This window comes from Trachypithecus francoisi, unplaced genomic scaffold, assembly GCF_009764315.1.
Source record: "Trachypithecus francoisi isolate TF-2019V2 unplaced genomic scaffold, Tfra_2.0 Lachesis_group14, whole genome shotgun sequence".
Lineage (NCBI taxonomy): Eukaryota > Metazoa > Chordata > Mammalia > Primates > Cercopithecidae > Trachypithecus > Trachypithecus francoisi.
Genome location: NW_022681459.1, coordinates 21,142,042 through 21,165,756, shown reverse-complemented (window position 1 = coordinate 21,165,756; position 23,715 = coordinate 21,142,042). Strand labels below are relative to the sequence as shown.

Sequence of the window (23,715 nt, the reverse complement as noted above, 5' to 3'; positions counted from 1 at the left end):
TACAGTAGTGTGATCATAGCTCACTGCAGCCTCGAACTCCTGACTCAAACCATCCTCCCACCTGCCTCCTGAGTAGCTGGAACCACAGGCACACACCATCATGCTTGGCTCAGCTGCTGTTTATTGAAGCTTCTTCCACCCAGCTCTGAGCCTTGCTCCTGAAGTCATCCTTCGACCAGGGCTGCTGGCACCTCAAGCCACTCTGGCCCCTGAACATCCCCCAGTCACATTAGTCCTGGCTCTCTCATTCTTCATGATGTCCATCAGGCGGAGACCAGCCAATGGGAGGTCAGACCCACCCTCCTCCAAACTCAGCAACATGTATGGGCTTTCATTATGTGCCTCTTCACAAATCTTATCTTTTTTTCATTTTTGTGTCCCTTAGGATAGGAATTCCTAGCTCTACTTAACAGATGAGTGTGGGACCAGGCATGATGGCTCATGTCTGTAATCTCAGCACTTTGGGAGGCCAAGGTGGGAGAATCACCTGAGGTCAGAAGTTCAAGACCAGCCAGGCCAACATAGTGAAACCCCATCTCTACCAAAAATACAAAAATTAGCCAGGTGTGGTGGCAGGCGCCTGTAATTCCAGCTACTTGGGAGGTTGAGGCAGGAGAATCACTCGTACCCGGGAGGCAGAGGTTGCAGTGAGCCGAGATCATGTCACTGCACTCCAGCCTGGGCAACAGAGTAAGACTCCGTCTGAAAAAAGAAAGATGAGTGTGGTAGGCAGAATAAAGTCCCCCAAAGATGTGCACAGCCTGACCCCTGGGATCTGTGAATGTTTCCCTCTGTGGCAAAAGAGACTTTGCAGACGAGACTAAGTCAAGGATCTTGAGATAAAGATATTATTCTGGATTATCATCGTAGCCTCTAAATGCAACCACAAGTGTTCTTATAGGAAGGAGGCAGAAGGAGATTTGACAGGAGAGAAGGCAATGAAACAAGGTGTTGCTCTGCTGGCTTTGAAGATGGGGGAAGGAGTCAACAATCAAGGATTGCAAGGAATGCAGCATTAGAAGCTGGCAAAGGCAAGGAAATGGGTTCTCCCAGAGCCTTCACGGGGATCTTGGTCCTACCAACATCTTGATTTTGGAATGGAAGAACCGCAAGTGTCTGCCTCTTTGTCATTTTCTGAAAAAGCAATTTATCGTGAAATCCTCCCTGTGGCTGAGCTATTCAATACTTTTTTACCCATGAAAACTCCACTCTGGTTAGTTGCTGCTTGGACATGATGCCATAGCATTATCTGAGAGGTCACAACACATTTTATGTCCTTGGTCAGAAATAGAAAAACAGAAGCACAAGACCCCTAGCCAGAAGATGACAGCATGCCAGAGCTTAGTGTCACCAAGCTTTCCTTTCTATTTTTTGGAAGCTTTAACTTATTAGGCAAACGTATCACCCAACAAACACTGGGAAATGTAGGTTGGAAAGGTCCCGCTAGTTGATTAAATTCCCTCATTCTCTTCCAAGGCTCCCCGCAAAACTGAAAGCCCCTTATCAGCTCTCATAAGAACAATGGAAGGAAACAAGCACTTTCTAAGCCTTTGATCCTACTCCTGCTTAACCTCCTAATTCAGTCTTTACCCCTGGTTTTAAAGCCACCAACACCTCTCCTGCTCCCAGAACTTTTCTCTAGCTGGGACTCCCGTCTGCTGCTTTAATTAGAAGATGTGGGTGAAGAGCTGTTTGGGAATCAATGTGGAATCAAGGTAGAATATTATTGATGCCCAGGTAGCCATCCTCCACCTAAACAGGGTCCTGCCAACATCATTGTACTGCCCAGCTTGCTACAGCACAGTGGCAAGATGTGCTGGTGGTATCTTTCAGTGGAGATTGTACCTTGCATTGGACAAGTCCTCACAGATGCCAAACTCATGTCAGACAATAAAGCACGACTTTAAATAGCATGGCAGTGGCAATCTAGAGCTATCATAAACTCTAATTATCTGAATCAGGGGACTTTGCTTATTTTGTCAATAACATCTACTGGCAGAGAACTCCCAGGCCAGGGAAGCAGTGGGACTCCCCACAGGGAAGGGGAGCCACCGCCTACTAAACATGCATGGTTTATCTTCACAGTGGACAGTTTGGTGGCCTTAGACATCATCTTCTACAACCACATCTACATCCTTCCTTTCTGTTTCAAGTTGTTCTCTTGAGAAACGGTTCAAATTTTGAGGAGCTGAAAATGTACTGCCTTAAATCCAACTCATGCCAAGATTTCCAGGTTTGCTTTGAGGAATCCACTGGACTGATGCTGACTTGTTTAAAATTCTTCACTCTTCTACTATGTACAATTCAACAAATAGTTACGGAGTGATTGCCATAGCAAGTCTCTTCTGAGCTGGGAGACTTCAGGTTGTCTTGGACCTCGTGGAGCTCCCAGTCTTTCTGGGGAGACAAAGTTAAGAAATAATGAGCACTGCAAAGTGTATTATAAATAGCAAGGAGATGTTAGTCTAGAGGGCCAGCTGCTGCTGTCGCCACTGAAGCAAATTGAAGCCAGAAAGAGAACCAGAGGAAATGCAGGAAATGTGCCTGAAAAAAAAATAATAATAGCATGGTGGCCACCCACAATGGTGATCAAGTTTTTTTCCAAGTTCTAATGAAACATCCATTCATTTTTATTTTGTGAGATTGAAGCAGTAATAGCTGGGTATACAAAGAATTTCCTGTAGATTAATATGAAGCTGGAAGGAGTTGATAGACTTCAGCAGTGATTTGGGCTATTAATCCAAGCCAGTCATTCATTAACCCTCAGGAAGTTTTCTGTGCCAAAGTCATTATTATTATTATAAACTAAACCCCAAGCCCCAAATGGGTGTATGGCTACTTTTCTCTCCAGGATCCTGAGTGTTTGAGTCAGCCAGGGAGCCTGAATCATTTCCTGAATTCCCTTCTGGTTCATGGGGAGTTAGACTTTGTACAATGCACTTGCTGCCAAGGGAACCCAGCAAAGAGCCTTTTTGAGAGGTAACTATCACTCTTGCCTTTCTTCATGAGGTCCTAAGTGGCTATGGCAGGTGGCTGGTTGTCTCCCAATTTTTGTTCTTCTATACTTCTGTAGTATAAATTTTAGCCAGCAACATGGCTGCCTGGCCAAAGACTACATTTCCCAGTCTCCCTTGCAGTAGCCATGGTCATGTGACTAGGTAAAGCCCGCAGAAGTGATGAGGGTCACATCCTGATCTTGCCCTCAAAAAATTGGTAGTATCATCGGATCCCCATTCCCAGTCCCTTTCCCCCTTTCCACTGCTGGAAGGAGAGGACGAGAACCGGGATATCTCCCAAGACACAGAGATGGAAAGCATGTATTAAGGATGTGGAGCTGCCCCAGCAGACCTGATCTGCTGACCTCCAGACTGTGACATGGAAACAGATCAACTTCTCTCAGTAAGTCACTATACTTTGGAGCCTCTTTGTTACAGCAGCTAAGACTGTACTCCTACAAACACAGTGCCTACCAAGCAAACCCTGTGGCCCCAGTTCAGGGACCTTTCCATATTGCATGTTGATGTATCAAGGCAGTGGCTTTTTTTTTTTTTTTTTTTTTAAACATCTCAGGCTGGAGTTCAGTGGCACAATCTTGGCTCACTGCAACCTCTGCTTCCCAGGTTCAAGTGATCCTCCCACCTCAGTCTCCCGAGTAGCTGGGACTACAGGCAAATGCCAACCATGCCTGGCTAATTTTTTTCTAGAGATGGGTTTTTTTTTCTAGAGATGGGGTTTCATCATGTTGCCCAGGCTGGTCTTGAACTCCTGAGTTCAAGTGATCCAACTGCTTTGGCTTCCCAAAGTGCTGGGATTACAGGCATGAGCCACCATGCCCTGCCCACAGTGGCTTTTTAAATACATTGTCTCATTTAATTATCCCAGTAGTCCTATGTGGTTGGTATTATTGCAGTACCATTTTAAGGATCAGAAAACTGAGGTAGAAATAGATCAAAAAACTTCCTCAAGATTCCACAAGCAAGTAGGCAGGAGAGTGAAGATTCCAACCAGCCATGTAACTCCCTGTTGCCTCTTCCCTGCCTTGCCATTCCCCTATAAAATGACTTGGTCACATCAACATTCCATTTGAGGTCCAGGTAAATACATACCCCGGGTTAAACGAATTCCAGAAAATAGTCTAACTTGGCTCTGTGTGGGTGTAACCCATCAATCTGGCTTTTCTAAAGGCAACAACGATCGGTCATCCTCAAAAGCTCTACCTGGTGGTTCAATAGTTCAGCAGCTCCACATTGATTGAATTCCTATTGTGTTCCCTGGCATTAAGTTTGACACTGGGGACATCAAAATGGATAACACATGGCCCTGGATCTCAAGGAACCTACTGCCTGATGGAAAATAAAAGAGAGAGACACACTTAAATGGATGATTTCAGCATAATGAATGTGACAAGAGATAAGATAAGGGAATGCATCTGGTATCATTGCTTTTCCAAGGCTTCTCCAGCGGTAAAAAATTACCCAGTGGGTATTTGAAGGAGAAAGTAAATAAAAGAAAATCTACAGAGACCTGTGCTATTTGGTAATATGTGTTATTTTATCTAATCCTTACCATAAAACTAAGAGGGGTATAATTTTATCTCTGTTTTACAAATGGGGAAAGTGAAGGCCAACAGGACCTAAGTTCCCAAGTTCCTACACTCCACAGGAGATGCAGTGTTGAAATCTAGGTTAGCCTGAGTCCAGAGACCACATTTTAGCTACTGTTTCCAAAATAAAGAAGTGGATCCTCTGTCTCGGGAAATTTTTCTTTTCTTGAGTCTTTTGACTGGAACACAAAACACCTGGAATTATGAAAACAGCTAAGAGAAAGGACTAGTTCTTGACAACACGGCGCTTTCTGTCAGTCTCAGGGAAAATGTCTCTTGTCAGCATGGAAAGAAAAGCAAGATTATAAGCAATTACTGTTTCTTTTTTCTGGGAGCTGCTTCTCCCCAAAGCTGACGGTATTGATTCTTGAGGGTTCGGTCACAGTTTCTGGCCCCCTCGAGGTCTGGCTAATCAGGCCCCCATCCTTCCCGCTAAGTCAAGGGCCCAAGGGAAGGGCATGTGTCCAAGTAAGGCCAGCCCGAGCTCATCTAGGATTCAACATGTGACTGCTGGGAGAAGAGAGAAGCCCCTTTTGCCCCTCTGAGCATCAAGCCAGGAGGCCTGGAGGTGAGGCAGCGTGTTCAATCATAGAAGCAATCAATCAATCATTCAATCAATTTTCCTGAAGTCCTAAGCTGGGTTAGGTTCAGTTTCTTTTACTTGCCAATGAAACCATCCTAATACTGTGGGGAAGGTCTGAGTACAAAAAGCAAGCTTACAATGTAATTTCAATACTTACATTCCTTATGTTTATTTCTGATTTTATATGTCATATACTTTATATATATAATATTTTCAAATATATACAATATATTATATTAAATATATAATATAGTCATATACAAAATATATAATATATTCATATATAAAATACATGAGTTTACATGTAGAATAGTATATTTATATATTTGTGTATTTATTATATTTATTATGTATTATATTTTAACCTATTTCTTATATTTGTTATTTCAATGCATAGAGTTTCAACTGGGTGTGGTGAATTCTGCCTGTAATCCCAGCACTTTGGGAGGCTAGGGTGGGAGTATATCTTGAGTCCAGGAGTTCAAAACCAGCTTGGGAAACATAGAAAGACCCTTGTCTCTACAAAAAAAAAAGTAAAAATTGGTCACGATGGCATGCATCTGTAATCCCAGGTATTTGAGAGGATCCTTTGAGGCCAGGAGTTTGAGGCTGCAGTGAACTATGATTGCACCACCGCACTCCAGCCTGGGCAACAGAGTAAGACCCTGTCTCAAAAAAAAAAAAAAAAACTTAAGAGTTTTCGAAGTTCTGAGAATTTCAGGCACCCCACATTTTCAAATGAAACCACACAGACACATGATAAGGTTAAATATTTGGAATCACCATCTTTTTATGTGGCTCCCACAGCAGAGGTTGTTCATGCATTTCATAACTAAGGTCTGGTCCTCATTTTTATTTGTAAGTGACAGAGGATGCAGACAGTAACTTCTGGTTTAGTCACCAGCCCTACTCTACGAGATGTCAGCTGCGCATACTTAAGAGTTGTTAAATTTATGTTTCCTCCTGAATTGCCATCTTTGTCTAGCAAAACCCATGCTATGATAAGCTACTTCCATTTTTCCTTCTTCTAAAAGGTATTACTCAAAATGGATTTCCCCAGAATTTCACAGTTTTCTAGAATCTATGACCAAAAGTGGGACTATTTTCCATGTCTATACTGGAAGCCTGGCCTGAAATGTAGGCAGGTTTAGGGGTACCTATATGGGGTGTCATCAGGGCTTTGGGGTTCCTGCCTCACTCCAGGGCCTTAACAACTGCTTCCTGAGGTCTAAGAGTCCTTCCCCATGGAGCAATCTCAATTAGAGATGCCTTCAGAATGTAATTCTGCCTGGGAGAGGTGACACATGGATAAATCCACAGTAAGAAACAAATAGGTGAGAGCCGATTCCTTCTAATTCTGCAAAGAGAAAGGGTGAAGTGAGAAAAGGTGAACAGAGGCTGCCTGATCCTGGGAGAAGCAGCCCATGAATGGGGAGTGAGGAGGAGGGATTCTGAAGGAGGAGACTGAAAGTACAGGAGCTGCCCCCACAGCTCAGCCTGGCCAGCCATGGGATAATTCTGCCTGTGGCTTCCACTAGCCACACGACCTCAGGCAATGCCTTAACTTCTCAGTATCCTCATCTGGAAGTGGAGACAATCATACCTACATCACAGGGTGTTGTATTCCTAAAATCCCTCAAATCTATGAAGTGTGCAACACAATGCATGAGGTTCGCTATCAGTGGACAGAAATTTAATCCCTAAGGATGTCAGGTAAATATTTGTTGAATGTTATTGAATGAATGAATGAATAATCAGCCCTCCCTCCATTCAGTCAACCAATCAGTAACCTCTTATCTCACATCTGCTTTGAAAACCACCCCATTCAACATTCATTCAAGAGATTATTTATTGAATGCGTACTATGTGCCTGGAAGTCAGAACCCGCTCCGTAATTTTCCAGGTCCAGCATAAAATGAAAGAGGAGGGTCTTGTCCAAAATTTACTAAGGATTTCAAAATAGAGACAGCAGCGCATGCAGCTGGCCACACCATCCGCATTTTAGGACAGGGACACAACAGTGACAAAATAAACAAGCACTCTTACCCTTGTGGAGTTTACATTCTAGCAAGAAGAGATAGACAATAAACCAAATCGTTTTGTGTATGCAAGACGTATAAACGAATATATTAAAAATATACAGAGAGAGAATGTTAGAGAGTGATTAGTCCTGGGGGGTGGAAATGGATGAGGAAAATGGGCAAGGGAGTGGAGTAGGGGTGTTATTTGATTTTAATGAGGATGGTCAGAAAGACTCAGCTGAGAAGGAGAATCTGAGTGAGAACTGAAAGAGACAAGGGATGAGCTGAGCAGATATCTGGGGAAAAGGCTTCCCGACAAAGGGAACAGCAAGTGCACAGGCTCTGCCAGGAGCATGCCTGGTGTGTCCAAGGAAGAGCACGGGGCTTGGAGCAGCAGGAGATGAAGTCAAAGAGGTAGAAGGTCTGAAGGACTCGATCCAAGGCTCCTGCGACTGTGCAAGTGACACACAGCGTGGCCTGACACAGAGTGAGACAGAGAGCTCGTGAGAAGTGAGGAGATTCTGGATGTCTTTGGAAGGCAGGGCCAAAGGATTTGCCGACACACTGAATATGGCGTGTGAGCAATAGAGAGGGGTCAAGAAAGCTCCAAAGTTGGGGGACTGAATAAAGCCCAAAGAAGAATACAGCTGCCATTGCTGAGAGGAGGAAGTGGTGAGGATGAGCAGCTTTGGGGGCATCACAGGAGCTGGGTTTGGGATACTCATCTTAGCGGTTCAAATAGAGGTACCGAGTAGACAGAGATAGGAATTTCATTGTTGGGGATGGGGACGTTCAAGCAGGAGGTACAAATGTGGGTGTCATCAACAGCAATGCAGGACATAAAAGGTGTCAACCTAAATAATGACAGAGAGAGACAGGATCTCCACAAAAAAAGAGCTTATTTGGGAATTGCAGAGGATTGCAACCTGGGAAACATGTGCTGGGATGAATCATAGGCGTATCTAAAGAGCTCGGAGCTAAAGAAAACTTTTACAGACAAAAAAAAGGAGAATTCCACATAAGCTGTTTGGAAACAAAGACCATTGATTACAGGAGTTGGCGACGTCTCATTGGTAGAGGCTGCCATTGCTGGGCAAGTGTCCTTGAGCAAATGACTTACCTCGAATCCTGCATATGTGAGGAGTTCCTGGCCTAGTCCCCGTCATAGGCATATGTGCAGGGATTCCTGGTGAGAAGTCCTGTTACAGGCATGCGTGTAGGCTCGCTCTGCATGGTCTCCGCCTCCATTTTGTTAGGGTTTGACGGAAGTCACGCCATTCTGATACTGATAACCCCCACAAAGGAAAGGACTCCCAGGAGCTCCAGTTCACCTGGAGAGATGAGCAGGCAGTCACAGATAAGTGCAGGCAGAGAGCTGAAAGAGGGCATCAGAAAATGGACTCCGAATGTAGGCAGTGATAGGAGCCAGACATGGAGGAATGGAGCCAGACTGACCAAGAAGAAGCCACAGAAAGACCTGAGCCTGAGCAGCGACCCCAGGGCATCTTGCGGAATTCGCCTGCCCACTCTACCTGCAGAATAACTACCAAATCAACCTGTTTCTCTCCAACTCCACTCCCAGCAGCCCAGGTTCTTCTGCTGTTGCTGAGATGACCACAGGTGGGCTCCCTTCTGCTCTCACTCCCTCCTGAGGCTTCCTCGTCACAGGAGCACCTGTTCTTACAATGTAAATCATATCTAATCACTCCCTTGTTTAAAACCCACCCTTGGCTTCCACAGGTTTTGCATTTCAGCTAAGGAAAATCATGTGAAAACTTTTCAAGGAAGTGGGGCTCCAACAGGCTGTTGAAAATCCACCGGAGGGCAACAATAAGCCTCATTACTCCAGGCAAAAGGAATCATGGAAATCAGTGTTTCTCAAGCTTCTTTTGGCCAAAACCCACAAAAATAAATATGTTTTATACCCACACGCTGTAACAATCATTACCCTAACTATACAAATTCACTTTTTAAAAATGCTATTCTATTCTGCTATTTTAAATTCTGTTAAATTCCAACCCATTCTATTCTGTTGTATATCATTTCATTACAATTTTTTGTAATGCTGGCCACAATAAACTCCATTGATTTCACCAGCCATTAATGTGTTGCAATCTGTGTTTTGTTGGTAGTAAAAGGCAAGGAATTAGGATGACCTGTAGTGGAATCAGTGACTTAGCCAGGCGAATCAGTCTAGCTAATAACAGCTCACGTTCATTTGAACAAGTCCTATGTGCCAAGCATTTTGCCATTACTTAGCTACAATATTACGTTTATTCCTCAAAATAAACCCTTAGTGTTAGGCAATGTTATACTTATTTTACGGTTGAAGTCTTCTGAGGTTTAAGAAAATTAAAGTCCTTTGAACATGATCACCAGGTAAGAAGTAGAATTTGAGTTAAGCAGTCTGATTCCAGATCCTCAGCTCTGGTCCCATACCAGGGACTAGAGGGAAAAAGATGAGACATCACTCTGGAACCGGCATCTAAAGATCTTATATACCCATCTAAAGGGCATTGATTCTTTTTATTTTTAGTTGATATGCAATAATTGTACATGTTTATGGGACACAGAGTGATATTTGGATACATGTGTACAATGTATAATGATCAAATCAGGGTAATTAGCATATCCATCACCTCGAACATTTATCTTTTTTTTGTGTTGTGAACAATCAAAATCCTCTCTTTTATGCTGAGCACAGTGGTTCATGCCTATAATTCCAGCATTTGGGGAGGCCGAGGTGGGCGGATCACGAGGTCAGGAGATAAAGACCATCCTGGCCAGCATGGTGAAACCCGATCTCTATTAAAATACAAAAAATTAGCCAGGCGTGGTGATGCATGCCGGTAGTCTCAGCTACTCAGGAGGCTGAGGCAGGGGAATTGCTTGAACCCGGGAGGTGGAGATTGCAGTGAGCCAAGATCATGCCACTGCACTCCAGCCTGGGCAATAAAGCGAGACTCTGTCTTTAAAAATGTATATAATAATAATTGCTACAGAGCTGCAGAGGCATAAGAGGCTGAGGCACAAGAATTGCTTAAACTCAGGAGGCAGAAGTTGCAGTAAGCTGAGATCACTCCCCTTCACTCCAGCCTGGGTGACAGGGTAAGACTCTGTCTCAAAAAAAAAAAAAAAAAAAAATTCCCTCTTCCAGCTTTTTGAACATGTACATTTAATTATTGTTAACTATATTCACCCTAAAGTGCTATAGAACACTAGAATTATCCCTCCCATCTTGCTATAACTTGTATCCATTAGCCAATCTTTCCTTTCCTTCCCTAGAGGACTAGAATATTTATGTAAGAAATCATCCAATCACCTTTTATTATTATTATGAATATTTTCAGACATATAGAATAGAATAGCAAGTAACAGAATTAACTCACAGGTATCTACCACTTGATTCTATCATTTCATCATATTTGCTTTATATTGTTTCCTTTTTTAACCTATGTCATATTTAAATTAGCTTTTTGTAGACAGCTTATATTTGAGTCTTTTTTATCCAATCTGACTATCTCTGTTTTTTTAGCAGTATGTTTAGATCATTTACATTTAATGTAATTATTGGTATGGTTGAATTTATGTCTATTATTTTATTATGTGATTTCTGTTTGTCCTCTGTGTGTTTTGGTTCTGTTTCATTGTTCCTACCTTCTTTTGAATTACTTAAAGTTTTTAGTATTTCATTTTAATGTATCTATTGGCTTTTTTGGCAACATCTCTTTGTATATGTGTGTGTGTATAGTGACTGTTCTAGATATTGCAATATGCATTCCTAGTCTTTTACAGTCTACTTCAAGTTACTATTTTACCAATTCAAAGTAAAATGTAGGAGCCTGACAAACATATACATACTTTTACCCTCCCCCTTTATGTTATAGCTGTTATGTTTATATCTATATACATTGAGAACCTCACCAATGTTACGATTTTTGCCTTCAACAGCTGTAAATATTTAAAGAATTTAAATGGATAAAAATAGGGTATTTTATTTAGCCCAATATTTACCATTTCTGTTGCTCTTCCTTCATTCCTGAGGTATCATTTACCTTCAGCCTGTAAGACTCTCTTTGGCATTTATTTTAGAGCAGGTTTAATATCAAAGAATTCTCTCACTTTTTCTTAATCTGAGAATGTCTTTATTTTACCATCATCCTCAAGGATATTTTTTCTGAATATAGAATTCTGGGTTAAAAGCTCCTTTCTTTAAGCACTTTAAAAATGTTATTCTACTGTCTTCTGGCCTCCGTGGTTTCTGGTAAGAAATACTCAGTCGTATGAATCATTGTTCCCCTATATATAATGTGTTACTTATTTCTGGCTGCTTTCAAGATTTTTCCATTATACCTGGTTTTCAACAGTGTGTGATGCATCTGGACATGATTTTCTTTTAGTTTATTCTGTTTGAGACTTGCCAAGCTTCTTACATCTACAAATTTATGTTTTGCCCAAATGTAAGACATTTTCAGCTGTTAATTCTTCAAATATATATTTTTTCCTAATCCAATCTCCTTTCTCTTTCCTTTTGGTGGTACAAGAACAAGAATGTCAGACCTTTTGGTCTTATACCACAGGCCACTGAGATTCTATTAATTTTTTTCAATCATTTTTTCTCTCTGTCCTTTAGACTAGATAATTTTTATAGATACATCTTCAAGTTCACTGACTCCTCTGCCATCTCCATTCTGCTATTAAGCCCATTCAATGAATTTTGTTTTTCAGATATTATAATTTTCACTTTCAAAAGTTGTATTGTATTCTTTTATAATAGTTTCTATTTCTTTGCCACCTTTTTCTTTCCATCTTAAGGTGTTTACCTTTACCTCGTGGGCTTGGTTATAACAGATAAAGTATTTGTCTGACAACTTCAGCATCTGGGCCATCTCAGGATTAACATAATCTATTGCCTTTTCCTTTGAAAAATAATCACATTTTCCTGGTTCTTTATGTGTTAAGTAAGTTTGGATTGTATCTCGTACATTTCTAATAACACTCTGTGAAATTCTAGATTCTTCTTGTAAAACTTCTAGAGAATGTGGGTTTCGTTTTGGTTAGCAGGCCATCAACCCTGCTGTGTTGAGATCACAGGTTCTGTCTTGCCTTCTGTTTGCAGGCTTCTAGTGTCAGGTCAGTTGTGAAAACCTTTGCAGTAGTGCTTTTAGGTCTGTCCTGGGTATATGCAACTTCAGGCTGAACCCAAGATTTGTGTTGGTCCATACACAGAACTAAGGAATCCTTCTTCTCCAGCATTTCCCCTGCTCCAGGAGCCCCCAGTCCCTGGGACATGGACCGGTACAGGTCCATGGCCTGTTAGGAACCAGGCAGCACAGCAGAAGGTGAGCTGTGGGCAATCAAGCAAAGCTTCGTCTGTATTTACAGCTACTCCCCATCGCTCGCATTACTGCCTGATCCCCGCCACCTGTCAGATCAGCAGAGCCATCAGATTCTTATAGGAGCACAAACCCTGTTGTGAACTGCGCATGCAAGGGATCTAGGTTGTGTGCTCCTTATGAGAATCTAATGCCTGATGATCTGTCACCCCCAGATGGAACCGTCTAGTTACAGGAAAACAAGCTCAGCACTCCCACTGATTCTACCTTATGGTGAGTTGCATAATTATTTCATTATATGTTACAATGTAATAACAATAGAAATAAAAGGCCACAATAAATGTAATGCACGTGAATCATCCTGAAACATCCCCCTGCCCAGGTTCATGGACAAATTGTCTTCCATGAAACTGGTCCCTGGTGCCAAAAAGTTGGGGACTGCTGCCCTGTTATCTAGTTCCCAGGGATCCATTTTCTCAGTCCTCTGGCCAGAAATGTAGGGTTTTTCTCAGGATTTTAGGTCCACAACTAGGCTGCCCTCAGATCAAAGTTGGGAAATAGAAGGGAGGAAATGAGAAATTTAGTTCTGAACAGTTCATTCTTCAAGTTTTGACTCCTTTCCCCAGACTGCATGCTATGACTTTTCCAAGTCTTAAGAATTTTCTGCTTTTAAAAGTTTTAGTTATAATCAGTGGGAGAGAGAGAGGCTTAGAGGTTAGACCCCTTCTGGATCAGGACAGGAAGCTGATCTTTTATGTAAGATTGTTTTAAGCACTACGGATACCACTGAGGCCCCTAATATGTCCCTCCCCATCCCCTTTTCCTCCTTCCAACTGCAGAAAAACCTACAGCCTGAATTTAGGGTCTATTGCTCCCATGTATTTTATGTTTTTTAAGAAGATAATATCCATGAATATGGTATAATATCATTTTATAAGTTTTTAAGCTTTACATAAATAACTTTATGATATAAATATCTAGAGCACGATCAAAATCTGTATATTTTCTGTATCTGCTTAGAAAGAATGTATATTATCTAACGTTTTTGGCAGGTGGAGGCTGTTGTTGTTTGAGATGAAGTCTCGCTCTGTTGCCCAGGCTGGAGTACAGTGGCACAATCTCGGCTCACTACAACCTCCACCTCCCGGATTCAAGCTATTCTCATGCCTCAGCCTCCTGAGTAGCTGAGATTACAGGTGCCCACCACCACGCCCAGCTAATTTTTGTATTTTTAGTAGAGCTGGAGTTTCGCCATGTTGGCCAGGCTGGTCTGGAACTCCTGACCTCAAGTGGCCTGCCTGCCTTGGCCTCCCAAAGTGCTGGGATTACAGACATGAGCCACTGCACTTGGCCTATTCTCTGATTGTTGAGTGTAAAATTACACATACAATTATTGTTCAAGCTTCTTATATTGTTCATATGTTCCATAATCATACTAATTTTCTGTCTTCTTGGTTTATCAATTACTATGAGAGGTATGTTAAAATCTCTCACTACAAGTATGGATTTGTCTATTTTTCCCCCTAATTTTGTAAATTTTTGCTACATATGTTTTAAGGTGATCTTGCTAGGTACAACGGAGGTGAATGTATCTTAATGAACTGTTCCTTTTACCATATGTAGTGACTATTTTTCTCTTTAAAGTACTTTTATACATGTATAAAAAAGTCCATTTTGTCTGTTATTACTATAACTGAACTAGCTTTCTTTTGATTAGTATACCCCTGGCGTGTATTTTCAAACTTTCTGCATCGCTCGTGTAAACAAGAGGCATACTAGAATACTAGATTGCATGTGCGTGTGTATGTGTGTGTGTGTGTGTGTTTAACCTATTGTAACAATCTCTGTCTTTTTTTTTTTTTTTTGAGACAGGGTCTCACTGTGGTGCACAGGCTGGCCTCAAGCTCCTAGATTCAAACAGTCCTCCCACACCATCCTCCCAAGTAGCTGGGACTTCAGGCCATGAGTCACCATGCCTAGCTTCTGTCTTTTAACTGAATAATTTATTCTATTTGTATGGATTATGATTACTCATATGTTTAGGTTTATTGCCATTGCTTTATTTTATACTTCCTACTTTGTCTTTTCTTTGTTTCTTTTCTCTTTCTCTTGGATTGTTTGAGTTTTACTGATTCCCCCTTTATCCTCTAAACTATACATATACATTTTTTAAACTCCCACTCAAGAGTAATCAGTCTTACTGATTTTTAAGATTTAAGTCTTAAATCAATTATAAAAAATGCTTAGCCACTTTCACTTTAACTGCTGGCTCTTCCCCATTATCTCTTTCTCTTTTTTTTTTTTTTGAGATGGAGTCTCATCTGTCATCCAGGCTGAAGTGCAATGGCACGATCTCAACTCACTGCAACCTCCACCTTCCAGGTTCGAGTGATTCTCCTGCCTCAGCCTCCTGAGTATCTGGGATTATAGGCTCCCACCACCACGCTCAGCTAATTTTTGTATTTTTTTTTTAAGTAGAGGTGGGGTTTCACCATGTTGCCCAGGCTGATCTTGACCACTTGACCTCAAGTGATCCACCTGCCTTGGCCTCCCAAAGTGCTGGGATTACAGGCATGAGTCACCATGCCTGGCCCCATTATCTATCTTCTTACCTTCTGGAAACCCCATTATATGTATATTAGAATTTCTCATTCTGTCCTACTTGTCTCTTAATCTCTCTTTCATATTTTCCAACTCTTAATCTCTCTAAACTGCTTTCTATGAAATTTCCTCTACTGTACCTTCCAATTCCCTAATTCTCCTTCAGCTGTCTCTAATCTGTCCATTGAGTTTTTAGTTTTAATGACTATATACTTTTCATTTTTATTAATATTATTAGATTATTTTTCAAATCTGCCTCCTCCTTTTAATAGTCTTATTCTCTTTATCAATTTTCAATTCCTTTTTAAGTCTTTAATCGTTTTAAATATACTTATTTTATAGTATATTTGATAGTTCTATTGTCTTAAGTTCTTGAAGTATAATCCGTCAGTTGCTTGGTCTGCTGACTCTTGCTCATAATAAATTTGATTCCCCATATGTTTCGTAATTGGATTGTGAACTTATATTTAGTAGGACTCTGTTCATAGCAATCTTGAACTGCCTCAATTGAGGGAACGTTCCTCCAGAGAAGATTTTTTATTGCTTCTGACAGACATTGCAGGGATACCACTGGTATATTAATGTATAATATAGAAGTGATACCACTTCTATATTAATGTTTTATCTTAAGAATTCCCAAACCAAATGGGTTATATGCATTTCAACCTTGAACCTACATGAAGAATTTATAGTATGTTATGTACTGAATGTTTATGTCCCTCCAAAATTCACATGTTGAAGCCCTAACCCCCAATATATTGTATTTGAAAATGGGGCTTTGAGGAAATAATTAAGGTTACATGAGGCCATGAAGGTGGGCCTTCCATGATGGGATTAATGCCCTTATAAAAGAGACACCAGGGAGCTTGCTCACTTGCTATCTCTCCTGACATACCCACAAAGAAGATATCATGTGAACACATAGCAAGATGGTGGCCAGCTAGAAGAATAACCCTCTTCTACACCAGGAAAAATGCTCACTAGGAACCAAATTGGCTGGTACCTTGCTTTTGAACTTCCCAACCACCAGAACTGTGAGAAACAAATTTCTGTTATTTAAGCTACCTAGTCTATGTTATTTTGTTATGGCAGCCTGAACAGACTAATATATAGTAGCATCCAAAAAAATCACAAACCTAGATATTAACATAATGGAAGTTGTGTAAGAGCTCTACCATTCAATATTGGAAGATTCAATATTATAAATATATAACTCTCTACAATCTGGCATATCTAGAGTTTCCGTGTAATTCTAATAAAAATCCCAGCAGGTTTACTGTGAGTGTGCATGGAAATTGACAAGCTGATTCTAAATTTTATATGAAAATGCTAAGGGGCAAAAAGAACCAAGACAATCTTGAAGAAGAACAAAGTTGGAAGACTTTCCCTATTTGATATCAAGACTCATTATAAAATGAAGTGATGGTATACAATAAGATAATGTCACAAGGATAAACAAATAGACCAGTGAAACAGAATCCAGGATCCAGAAACTGACCTATAGATATATGGTCACTTGATTTACAGCAAGGGTGACAATGTAACACAATAAGAGAAATAATATTATTTTCAATAAATAGCGTTGGGTTAGTTGGCTATCTAGATGTGAAAAAATTAATATCAACCTCTATATTTTTTAAAACTATATATACAAAAAAAGAATTCAAGATGGATTGTAGTTCTAAATTTGAAAAATATAAAAATAAAGCTTCTAAAAAAATCACAGGAAAATACATGATTTTGGACAAAGCAAATATTTTTTAAGTAATAACTATAAAGAAAAAATAAGAGATTTGAACTTTAATAAAATCAAGAACATCTGCTTATCAAAAACATCAAGAGAATGAAGCCGGGTGTGGTGGCTTTTGCCTATAATCCCAGCACTTTGGGAGGCCGAGGTGGCTGGATCACCTGAGGTGAGGAGTTTGAGACCAGTCTGGCCAACATGGTGAAACCCCATCTCTACTAAAAATACAAAAAATTAGCCAGGCATGGTGGTGGGCACTGGAAATCCCAGCTATTCAGGAGGCTGAAGCAGGAGAATCGCTTGAACCCAGGAGACAGAGGTTGCTGTGAGCCGAGATCTCACCATTGCACTCCGGCCTGGGCAACAGAGTGAGACTCCATCTCAAAAAAGGAAGGAAAAAGAAAAGAGTGAAAAGGCAAGCTAAAGAATGGGCGAAGAGATTTGCAATATATTTATGGTCACAAGGATTTATATTTCAAATACAAATCTATAAATCAAGTATGAACTATAAATCAGTAAGAAAAGTACAGATGACCCACTAGAAAAAATGAGCAAAACACTTGAACAGACACTTCATAAAAGCAGGTATCAAATTGCCACAATAATTATGAGAAAGTACGCTCTTATTCATCATCCTAGAAATGCAAATCCAAGGCCGGGTGCGGTGGCTCACGCCTGTAATCCCAGCCCTTTGGGAGGCCGAGGTGGGCAGATCACAATCTCAATCAAGAGATGGAGACCATCCTGGCCAACATGGTGAAACCCCATCTCTACTAAAAATACAAAAATTAGCTGGGTGTGGTAGCACACACCTGTAGTTTCAGCTACTCGGGAGGCTGAGGCAGGAGAACCACTTGAACCTGGGAGGCAGAGGTTGCAGTGAGCCAAGATCGTGGCACTGCACTCCAGCCTGGCAACAGAGTGAGACTCCATCGAAAGAAAGAAAGAAAGAAAGAGAGAAAGAGAGAAAGAGAGAAAGAGAGAAAGAAAGAAAGAAAGAAGAAAGAAAGAAAGAAAGAAGAAAGAAAGAAGAAAGAAGAAAGGAGGGAAGGAGGGAGGGAGGGAGGAGGGAGGGAGGGAGGGAAGGAAGGAAGGGAGGGAAGAAAGGAAGAAAGGAAAAAAGAAAGAAGTGCAAATCCAACCAGAGTGATTAAAATAAGCCTGAGGAAAAGACAATACAAATTGTTGGGGAGGATGTGGAGCAATTAGAATGCTCCTACACTGCTGTCATTGCTGTTGGACTTTTTTTTTCTTTTTTCTTTTTTTTGATACAGGGTCTCGCTTTGTTGCCTGGTCTGGAACACACTGGTGTGATCACAGCTCACTGCAGCCTCCATATACTGGACTCAAGTGATCCTTCTATCACAGCTTCCTGAGTAGTTGGAACTACAGGTGCACACCACCATGCCCAGCTAATATTTTAATTTTTTGTAGAGATGGAGTCTCACTATATTGCCCAGGCTAGTCTTAAACTCCTGGCCTCAAGCAATCCTCCTGCCTTGGCTTCCCAAAGTGCTGGAATTACAGGCATGAGCCACAGTGCCTGGCCCATATGCCGTTATTTAAAATGAACAACCACTCTGAAAATCTGTTTAGCAGTATTCTCCAAATCTGAGTTTATACATACCTAAATTCAATAATTTGTATCTTAAATATTTGTCCAACATAAATATCTTATGTTCAACAAAAACTCACATACCAGAATGTTCTAAGCAGCACTTTTCACCAACATCCAAAAACTGAGAATCACACAAATGTCCTGGACAAACTTTTAAACCCAAGTGCCCTGGTTCCCAAAACCAGCGTGTACACCCCCATCCCCAGGGAATACACCACATCAGTCATGTACTTGAAGCTCTGACTTCCAGTTCCCTCTTCATTTGGCCCCTACAGATTTGCTTTACTTTCTTATGAGCTCTGTTTTGCACGAAAGAGGCTGCATGTGACTGTTCATTCAGAATGTCAGGAGGTTTTGCAGCAGAAGTATTACGAGGTTACATATTTCCTGATATACCTCATCATCTTTCCATGGCCCCGTCTAGCTGTGAAGATTCTTCCTGGCTCTGGTTTTGCAGACTAAAGATACTATTTTGTTGTAAAGTGGAGAGAGCAGAGAGGAAAAGAGGAGATACTTTTACTTAACACCCAAGGGCCGGGGGAGCATGGTTGGGGTAGTGTCTCTCCCCTAGTTCATCTGCTGAGAGGCTGCAGTGAACCCTGTCCACATCCCACTGGAGAACCAAAGCCCTGCCTGGCTGGAAATCAACACCCTGGCTGTCCTAAGGGCTCATCTCTGGTTCGATGAGGTTGACAACTATTTCTGGAGCCTCCCATCACTCAGCTGAGCAGCTGTCCCCCTCCCTCAGTTCTCTGGGTGGCTCTGGGCAGGGCTGGAATCCAGCTGCCAGGCACCCCTGACTATGCTGAAAGGGTTGAGCCTGGAGAGTCCCTCCCACCTTCTGCTTTACCTCTGGCTCCTGTATGGATGCCCTCGAAGGTCACGCCTCTCTCTGATAGAGAACCCAGTTTAATCACCAGGTGCTGCTTGGACTTCTTGTGTCCTAATTTTCAAATAGCCCACAAGGCCCCAGGCCACATGCTAACAGGCAGGGAAAACAGTAGCTCCTCTTGAGTGCTGCTCGTGGCCCCAGAGGCCAGGATGCCCAGTTTTCTGCTGACCACTTCTTTGTGGTTGAGTAAAAAGGCTTTCACATTTCGGGATAGAACTGAGGTTCCTCAGGATCTACTGTCGACCTGTGACTAAAGAACAAGGGCTGGTGAGCAGGGAGACGCTCAGGTCATAATAACAAAAAGAGGTGACAGTGATGAAGTATCCTACGTGCCAGGCACGTACACAGGGCTTTACATGGTTAGCTCATTTAGATATAGACAGACATACATATGTATATATGTGTATATATACACATATATTATAAATAAATATATTATAAATTAATGTATAACTATATATTATATATACCCCATTTGTGATTATTATAATCTTATATAATTATATATACACATTTATTATAAATACATAATTATATGTTATATATATTTATATATATATATATACAATTCCCATTTTTTTGATGAGCAACTGAGTCTGCAAGAGGTATGTGACTTGCTCCAAGTGACACAGTTAAGTGACAAAGCCAGGACCGAGCCCCGGAAAATCTGGCTCACATCCTTGACCGTGGTTCTAGATGTGATCTTGTGTCACTGATCCCAGACTCTACATCACCTCTAGTGCATGCCAGGCACTGCCCCTGGCAGACCCTTTCCACCCTTCCTGCCTTGCTGTCTCAGTGGACCCTGCAGTGGGTGTGTCAGCAGGACAGGTTCAGAGAACGCCTCCTTGGCAGGATCTCCAAGAGCCCCTCCTCATTTCCCTCTTCCACCAACGTGTCCCTCTCCCTGCCCTTGTAGCTGCGGTCTCCTGCATGCCTGGGCCTTTTTGTCTGCTTCCTATTTACTTTGCCTGGCAACTACTATAACTATTCTTGCCTGGCTCTGACCCACACAAACCTAGACAAATCCCCCTATTCCCCTCTCCACCTCCTAAAGAGGAGGGTGCCCAGCTGGACCATAACCCAGCGCCTCAGGCCAGGGTCGAGGGGCATCCACTTGGCTCTTCCTTCACTGGGAAAGCCAGACCAGGAATGGCCCCAGCTTTCCTTAAGGAGGAATGGTTTCTCTGAGCGGAACTGGTATGTGTTCCGCAGGCACTGACCATCTTCAGTGGTTGTGGTTTAAAACTCAGAATAAGAAAGCCACCTTCAAAGAAGGCATGCCACACATTTCCTGTTTAGGAGCTCAGGCTAGACTAGATGAGTGGCTCACACCTGTAGTCCCAACACTGGGAAGCTGAGGTGAGTGGACGGCCTTCAGCCCAGGAGTTTGAAACCAGCCTGGGTAACACAGTAAAACCCCATCTCTACCAAAAAAAAAAAAAAATTAGCCGGGTGTGGCGGCACTCACCCGACTCACCTGTACTCCCAACTACTCAGGAAGCTGAGGTGGGAGGATCACTTGAGTCCAGGAGACTGAGGCTGCAGTGAGCCATGATCATACTACTGCACTATGGCCTGGGCAACAGAGTGAGTCTGTGTCTCAAAAAAAAAAAAAAAAAGAGCTCGGCCTTAATTGGGCATCAGATTTAGTTCTTGCTTCATGGCCCAGAGCAGAATAAAGCATGAAGCATGACAGAGATGTCAAAAGCAGGCCTGGCAGAGTCATCCTCCCGGGCTCCTATGGGACATCCTTCACCCTGGCCAGGCCTCAAATTCAGTTCCAGGTCTTGACCACCACCAAAGCCCGGCAGTCAGCCAAAGGTTCCTGCCAGCCAGTTTTGTTCAGATATCTACTTTTTTCCCCCTAAACGACCCCCCAAAAATAAACAGACTGACTCTTCAGTTAAGGAGGAACATCAGTCCACTGCAAGGCCCCGACGCCAAGGGCTAATTTTAAGAAAGGAGGGAAACACATATCACAATGTGCCCCAGACCAAACACCCCTGGGACAGGAGTGTGAACAGCCCCTAGAACCACCCTACCCTGGAGGTTCACCTCTGTGCAGCCTTTGGCCAACCATCCGGAGCCCGCCCTGATTCTCCACAGGGAGAGTGGGGAATTACAGTTCCCTTCCCTGCTGGGTGGAACCAGATAACATCTTAAAGGCCCTTCCTACTGGGACTCACTCCATCCTGATAATATCTGCCATTCAATAAACACCATGGCCAGCCATGGAGATGCATGATCACACTCAGGCACCCCAACAACCCAGCCAGACTGTTCTTATGAACACCCTTTTCAGAAATGGGGACAGTCACGTGCCAAGATGCCAAAGAGGGTTAGGGGAAGAGAAAGGGTTTGGGTCCAGGTCTGTCTAACTGAAAGGCTGCCTCTGGCACTTCCCCAGCTCACGAAGCCTGCTGCCTCTTGACAGGAAGTCAAAGGCACAGGCAGATGGGGCTCTGGTGGAGCCCTGCCCAGAAAATGGCCACTTCCGGAACAAAACTGCCACAGCAACAGGCCTTGTCAACAGCAGCCTCCAACCGTTAACCACAGGGCCGTCTCACCTCTAGAAATCAGCTCCCTCTTGTCCACACATCCCTACACACAAACACTAACTCCATCACCCAGGAGACCGCGGAACAAAGGCAACGAGAGAGAGGGACAGAATGGGGCATAAATAAGGTGCTGGACAGGCAGACAGGAAAAAAACACTTCAAGGCAGAGCACACCAGGATGTATTAGAAAGGAATATTTGACATGCAGGCTTTTAGATGAAGCCTACACTCCTTATGTGGGGAGTATACACAAATGAGTCTGTATTTTCAAATACGTCACATGCACCACCTTGTAACCCAAAACAGTATTTGTGCTTCAGGGGCTGCACTGCGCTGTTTTATACACAGAATCACCTGGCACAGCTCCTGTCCCTGAGATGCAAATTACTGTTCTCATGTGGCGGGGAAGGGGTTGAGGGGAGGCGACGGGGAGGGGAGCAAGTATGCTCTGCAGGCCACACTCAGGCACTGACATCGCCGGGCATGATAGGCGCCGCCAGCACTGTTGCTTAGCAACCCAATACCCTTCGAGAAAATCCAGCAGCCTCACCGGCTTGCAGAAGCAGGCAGAGCTGGTTCAGCATGGCATTGGGCATGGAAAGATAATAATAGGGGTTTTTTTCCAGTTATTAATAATCATTCTTCCTGATTTCCCATACAGGTCACCATACCTGAGAGGACTCAAAGTCACCCACTACACTGGGGCTGGAAAAAGCCCAGGGTTTTTCAATTCCTCCCAATCGGCTTCCGAGAGTAGTGGAATTTTACTGGCTGGCCCCATGACGCTCCTTCCAGCCCCGGCCCTCACCACAACACAAAGGCAGAGCTCCACGGTGTGACTCACCAGCATACCTTCAGACCGTTGTTTGTCAGCCCATGTCATGAGTCATGGTTTCTTCAGCTTTCTTTTTTCTCAAAACTGAAACACTTGACATTTTAGAATAGGGTTGGGGGGAAGTTTTTCATTTTTTTTTTTTTTTTTGAGCCACTCTGTGGCTTTGTGTGCAAGTGTAGGGGAATGTGGGAAGAGGTGAGTAATGGATGCAAGAACAGGTAAACATGAGCAAGGTTCTCCATGCTGTCAGCCACCTGGGAAGCCATCAGAGCTCGAGGAAGTTGTGATTTGTGTCGTGGAGGAATGGGAATGCCCCTGGGCTATATATCTTGGGAGAGATAAGGTGCTGGACAGCTTTCCGCCCTCCATCCGTTGCATCCCAGCAGTGTCATTCTCCCTCTATTCCCACACACAAACAGGTCAGCTTCATTTTGTGCCACGTGATAACAGCACCACGTAAGGCTTTAAGAAAAATCGGCCGGGCGCGGTGGCTCAAGCCTGTAATCCCAGCACTTTGGGAGGCCGAGACGGGCGGATCACGAGGTCAGGAGATCGAGACCATCCTGGCTAATACGGTGAAACCCTGTCTCTACTTAAAAATACAAAAAACTAGCCGGGCGACGAGGCGGGCGCCTGTAGTCCCAGCTACTCGGGAGGCTGAGGCAGGAGAATGGCATAAACCCGGAGGCGGAGCTTGCAGTGAGCTGAGATCCGGCCACTGCACTCCAGCCTGGGTGGCAGAGCAAGACTCCGTCTCAAAAAAAAAAAAAAAAAAAAAAAAAGAAAAATCCTGCAGGAGTTACAAGAAACAAAATACACTGCGATGTAAGATGAGAAAACAGAAGTGGAATAGCCACACGGAAACTGTGCTGGGCCAGACGGTTGGTTGGTGGGTCCCTGGCTTTGGATTCTGATTCT

At 42.8% G+C, this 23,715-nt stretch overlaps 1 long non-coding RNA gene across 1 annotated transcript; it reads right to left on the bottom strand.

Moving 5' to 3' along the window:
* Positions 1-1,620: 1,620 nt before the first annotated feature.
* On the bottom strand, positions 1,621-22,026 carry LOC117095727. Its single transcript, XR_004442149.1, has 3 exons — positions 21,972-22,026; positions 8,328-8,538; positions 1,621-2,397 (listed from the first exon to the last, which is right to left on the bottom strand). It is a non-coding gene; the product is annotated as an uncharacterized LOC117095727 (long non-coding RNA).
* Between the last annotated feature and the right edge of the window lie 1,689 nt (positions 22,027-23,715).